The 5,859-nt window shown below is 47.6% G+C and overlaps 1 non-coding gene across 1 annotated transcript; it reads left to right on the top strand.

The window, feature by feature from the left end:
• Positions 1-340: 340 nt before the first annotated feature.
• On the top strand, positions 341-466 carry LOC132646625 (U6atac minor spliceosomal RNA). Its single transcript, XR_009584879.1, has one exon. It is a non-coding gene; the product is annotated as a U6atac minor spliceosomal RNA (small nuclear RNA).
• The last annotated feature ends 5,393 nt before the right edge of the window (positions 467-5,859 follow it).

Below are 5,859 nucleotides of genomic sequence, written 5' to 3'. Positions count from 1 at the left end.
TCCGCTGGTGAGGTGCTTGCCACGTGTGGTGAAAATGGCCCCCTAGACTCATATATTTGGATGCTTGGTCTCCAGTTGGTTAAAGAGTTTGGGAAGAATTAGGAGGTGCAGTCTTGTTGAAGGAGGTGTGTCGCTGGTGCTGGACTCTGAGGTTTCAAAAGCCCTTGCCATTTCCAGTTAGCTTTCTCTGCCTCGTGGTTGTATCCTAAAACGTGAGCTCCCACCACCGCGTCTGCCTCCCTGCCACCATGCTCTCTGCCAGGACGGTCATGAGCTCACCCCCTGAAACTGTAAACAAGGCCCTAATTAAGTTTTTTTTTTCTCTTGAAAGTGTCCATGGGTGTTGTATGAAAGGAGAGAAAGTTAGCGCTCCCCTTGACAAGGATGGAAGAGGCCCTTGGGCCTAACAACACGCATACGGTTAAGGCATTGCCACCTACTTCGTGGCATCTAATCACTGTTTTTAAGACACACATGGTATATACTCACTTACATAGTCCTATGAGATAGGATAAATATATTAAAATATGAGCAACTAAAGAAGATAAACAAGAAAGAGGACCGGGGGTAAGATGATCAATCCTCACTTAGAAAGACAAATGGGATGGATGTGGGAAGTAGGAAAAAACAAGAAACAGGACAGGAGCCTACCACAGAGGGCCTCTGAAAGACTCTACCTAGCAGTGTATCAAAGGAGATGCTGAGACTCATAACCAAACCTTCTGCAGAGTGCAGGGAATCATATGATAAAAGGGGGAGTTAGTGTGACCGGGAGAGGACAGGAGCTCCACAAAGACAAAATATATCAGGGCACAGGGGTCCTCTATGAGACTGTTTCTCCAGCCAAGGACCATGTAAGGATACAACCTAGAACGCCTGGTCAGATGTAGCCCATGGTAGCTCAGTATCCAAGTGGGTTTTTCCTAGTAAGGGGAACAGGAACTACTTCTGACATGAACTCAAGGACTGGCTCCTTTACCTCCTCCCACCCCCAAGGAAGGAACAGCCTTGCTAGGCCACACAGAGGAGGACATTGCAGCCAGTCCTGAAGATACCTGATAAGCTAGGGTCAGATGGAAGGGGAGGAGGTCCTCCCCTAGCAGTGGACTTCGAAAGGGACAGGGAGGAGATGAGGAAGGGAGGGTGGGATTGGGAAGGAATGAGGGAGGGGGCTACAGTTGAGATACAAAGTAAATAACCTGTGATTAATATTTTAAAAAAGTAAAATAAAAAAAAAAGAAGAAAGAAAGAAAGTGTCCATGGCCATAGTGTCTTTCCACAGCAATATAACAGTCATCATTAAAGCCCTGCCTTACCTGGCCCTGGCCCCTGTCTCCATCCCAATGGCTTGGTAGTTCGGCCATAAAATGTCTGCTGAGTTTTTCTAGAAAAGCCTATAGCCGGAGAGAACAGAGTACCAAGCTCAGGGGCAGCACACTGGACATGTGCCTAGACCTGGAGCTCCTGCAGGCTGTATTCTGAGACTCTTATAGGCAGGCATGTTAGACACTGAGTCCCAAGTGGCCTGGGATGGCCTTGAACTGACATAGCTGATGCTGACCTGGAGCTTGAACTTCAGACCCTCCTGTCTCCACTCCACACCCCGGTGCTGGGGCTCTAGGCATGTGCCATGGAGTCATGACTGCTCAAATTCACCTTCCCTCCAAACCAGAATGAATTAGTTTCACCACAACACCAGGATAGAGAGATGTCACACTCCTGTCTCTGTAACTTCAGCTTCAGCTGGCAGGTGGATATGCTCTTACCATTGTCGATGTTGCTTTCCCTCCTTGGTGGGCTTAGGGAAGAGTTCTGGGCTCTGAGGCTGGTTAAAATCCAGGCTGGTGCAGAGGCCAGGGGAGGCTGTGATGTCCACGAGCCTAGTCCCTCAACCTCGGGGGCCGTCGGCAACGAAGAGACGATGAGCAGTTCTACCAACCACAGGCTCAGCCTGGGAACCAATGCTGCAAGTGTGAACTGAAGTTCACGTGGGAAAGGCACAACTGTGCTAAGCACTTTGCAAGGCTGATTGCGCGGCCTGTGATTGTGGAGCTCTGGGAGGTGGCAGGTCCAGAGCCAATTATCCTGAGTTATCTTTAGAGCCCTAAATAGCCATCACTGCTCTCTCCTGCAAGTAGCCCAATATCCTTTGATCATTAAATCCTTTTAGTACGTATTTTTAAAAAAAACTCCTACCTTTCAACACCTCAAAGGCTGAGAGCGTCAGCAGAGCACATCCGAGGCAAGGGGACCACTCCCCTGCTTTGCTGCAACACACCTACCCGATGTATGTGGAGCCTTAATGTATTTTTCTTTGTTCCATTAATAATAAAAACTCTGTGACTGGACTGGGAATGTGGAGATGAGCAGATCCCTGGGGCTTGCTGGCCAGCCAGTCTCCATGAATTGATGAGCTTCGAGTGAGAGACAGCCTCAAAAAATAAGGTGGAAAGATTACAAAGACTGATCCGCACTTAGGAGCACTGGCTGCTCTTGCAGAAGACTGGAGTTCAGTTCCCAGCACCCACATGGCAGCTCACAAGTGCCTGTAACTCCAGCTCGAGGGATCTGATGCCCTTCCTGCCTTCAAAGGTACCTCCATGCACACACACACATACACACATACACATTTACATACATACATACATACATACATACACACATATACAAACACACATATGCATACATACATATATACAAACATACATACACACACATACATGTATATACATACATATACAAACATCTACACATACATACATACACACACATGCACACACACACATAAGTAAGTAGCAAAATAAAATTTTAAAAATCTACAATCATACCACCCTAACTCAATATACCCAATCCCATTTGGTCTTGGAAGCTGAGCGTGATCAGGCCTGGTCAGTATTTGAATGGGAAACAGCCTGGGAATGCCAGGTGATGTGGGGCTTGGACTTAAAAGGAGAAGATGGGGATGAGAGAGATGATTCCACAGTAAAGCATACTTCCTTCAATCCAGAGGGTCAAGATTTAATTCCTAGAACCTGCACAGCAGCTCACTACCATCTGTAACTCCAGTCAGAGGGGATCAACACCTTCTTCTGACCTCTGCTGGCACCAGGGATACAAGTGGGGTACGGGCACTCAGGCTAAACACTCACACACAGAGTACAGTTTTTAAAGTGGAGAATGAGTGTTGAAGACACCCAGTGTCAACCTGAAGCCTCCATATATGTACATGCATATGAATACCCGCACACGCATACACACACCAAAAGAAAAAAATCAGAACATGTTATCTCCAGGCCATGTCCACTCACATTTGCCTGCAGACTCTATGTGCACCGGTGCACACATGACACACGCACACAAAGTCAGTGAACTGTTTCTTGTTGCCAAGACGAGGAGAGAGAGATGGGCCATGGGCACGCACTGAGAAGCCTACAGGCCACACTGCCCATGAAAAACCTCATCAGTTATTCACAGAGAAGCTGTGCCCAGTGCTGGAGGAGGAGGAGTCGGTGCCAGTGAGCCATGGAGGGTTGGCCAGGATCGCCAGTGTGGCCTGCCCTGTCCCAGTGCGTTTCCCTCACTCGCCTGTAGATCTTAACTTGTGCATAAAGCCTGGCTTCCACTGGCTTTTGATTGTGCCTAAAGAAATTTCCAGTTCAACATGCTCAAAAATGAATTTTGCTGAGAAACAAGTCTCTCTCCAAATAAATAAATAAATAAATAGTAAGAACACAGCCACCAGCCACAATAAGGTCAGAGTTAACAGAAGTGTGTGTGTGTGTGTGTGTGTGTGTGTGTGTGTGTGTGTGTGTGTGTGAAATGCACCATACATTTTCAAGGACAGTGAGCAATGCTCTTTAGTCTCAAAGCAGGCATCAGGATGCCCCTTATGGAGCCTGAGTTTCGGTCATCTTTGCCTCTGCCCTCCTGGCAAGGTTGGACCCATGGGCATTTCACACCAGTCCAGTAAGTGGACAGAAAGTGGGTAGCAACATGCTGTGGCCGAATTCCTCAGGCAGTCACAATTCCTGAATGTGAACAGCAGCCCCACGTGTGTCCTTCGTCACAAAAGTGTTGTACACACCAACCCAGGTTTGCTGAGATTGCTGCAAAGCCTCCATCCACTACAAGCCCTGCCTCCTGTATGGCAGCGGCCAACACAGACAAACATGGCTCACACAGCCCTAAAACTCTCACCCTGCAGCCCCCACTTTCCTCCGAGAACTTCCAGATCAAGGCAGCCCCTCTGTTTAACAGAAATCTGTTGACAGCTTCAGAATGAGAGTGTAAGACTAGTGTCACGGCCTCTTCACAAACTCATATAGGCAACACCAGTGTGGCAAGACTCAGAGGCTCCTGACACACTCCTCTAGGCCCCTGGCGGTCTCTGCTCATTCCCAGCTGCCGACAGCTTCACTGTCTCACCCCGGCCATCCTTTACCTAAGCAGGACAATATTCACCAACAGGAAAGGAAGGCAGATTTGTCCCCCAGGGCACCCATCGGTATCTGGACATGTGTGTGGCTGTCACACTATGGGGAAGGTGTGTTCCTGGCATATGGAGTCAGGGGCCATTGGTGCTGCTCAGCATCCCACAATGCACCAGGAGGCATCAGCAGAGAAATATTTCAACCAGAGTGGCAAGAAGGCCATGGTGAGAAATCGGGGCTGGAGAGCTGGTGTTGAGTGCCTTCCTCCCTCTCTAACCCTTTCATTCTGATCCACCCAGAAATTTCATAGGGGGGGAGGCAGAATTCAAAACAAAGATCCTGAGAGACTGAAAGCCTGCTGCCATTAGAGTGAGGACCTGACTTCTCTGCCCCCTGTCTCGTTTTTCAAGTGATTTTTTTTTCTTTAAATGGCATGTGCTGAGCTCCAGGCATCAAGATCCCTGCAGAGCTGTGGGTCACATGAGAGTGTGTGCACATGCCCAGGTCCACACTGCCACCTGCATGCAGTCACCTGGACACACAGACGACACACAGACAGACAATCAGAAACACACACAGATGCACAGACTCAGGCATCCGCATAGAGAGACGGCATATGCACGTGGCCCAAGCTGGAGCACAAGACGCCATGAACACTCGGCCACACAGCAGAAAACCCTGATGGCCAAGCAGCAGCTAAGACGGCTTCACAAATTCTTTCCCTTCTGGAAAAGAAAGATGGATTTTTTTTTTCCCTTTGCTCAAGAAGATAGATTTTCAAAACAAGCGCTTCTCTATCTCCAAGAAGGCTTTACCTCCTGAGCTGCACATATTGATCAGCCTTTTATTGTCAATTTTCTTTTAGTTGAACTGGAGAAAAATATAATCTAATTATACCCCTCCTGACGGGTGGGAATCAGTCACCCTAAATCCAATTCTACGTGCTTCTGTGATTAAGGTGCTTAATTTGGGGGATGACAGAGAGAAAGCCCTGGCCATGTTTTAATGCAATTAGCATGGAATGCATACATCTGAAGGCTCAAGATGTCACAGCTGCTGCAGTGAAAAGTCACTGAATGTCACTGACATCGCCCCAAATGCTCAGGAAACTTCCAGCTCCACATGGGGTAGGAGAGGCAGTTGGCACTCCTTGCTGACATTCCACGCTGTGGTTTTTCAAACCACTGATTCCTGATTTTTCGATTTTGCAAGCCTGCAAAATACGTGTATTTTTACATTTTGGAGCCAACATAAAGTTCTCTCTCTCTCTCTATCTATCTATCTATCTATCTCTCTCTCTCTCTTTCTCTTTAGCAAGAAGGATGGATGGATTGGTCAATCAAGAAAATGTGGTAAATGTACATGATGGAGTTTTTTTTTTATTTAGTTCTGAAGTTAAAGGAAACCATTTTTTCAGGAAAACGAATGG

Source organism: Meriones unguiculatus, chromosome 11 (assembly GCF_030254825.1).
Source record: "Meriones unguiculatus strain TT.TT164.6M chromosome 11, Bangor_MerUng_6.1, whole genome shotgun sequence".
NCBI lineage: Eukaryota > Metazoa > Chordata > Mammalia > Rodentia > Muridae > Meriones > Meriones unguiculatus.
This window is presented reverse-complemented; position numbering and strand designations above follow the sequence as displayed.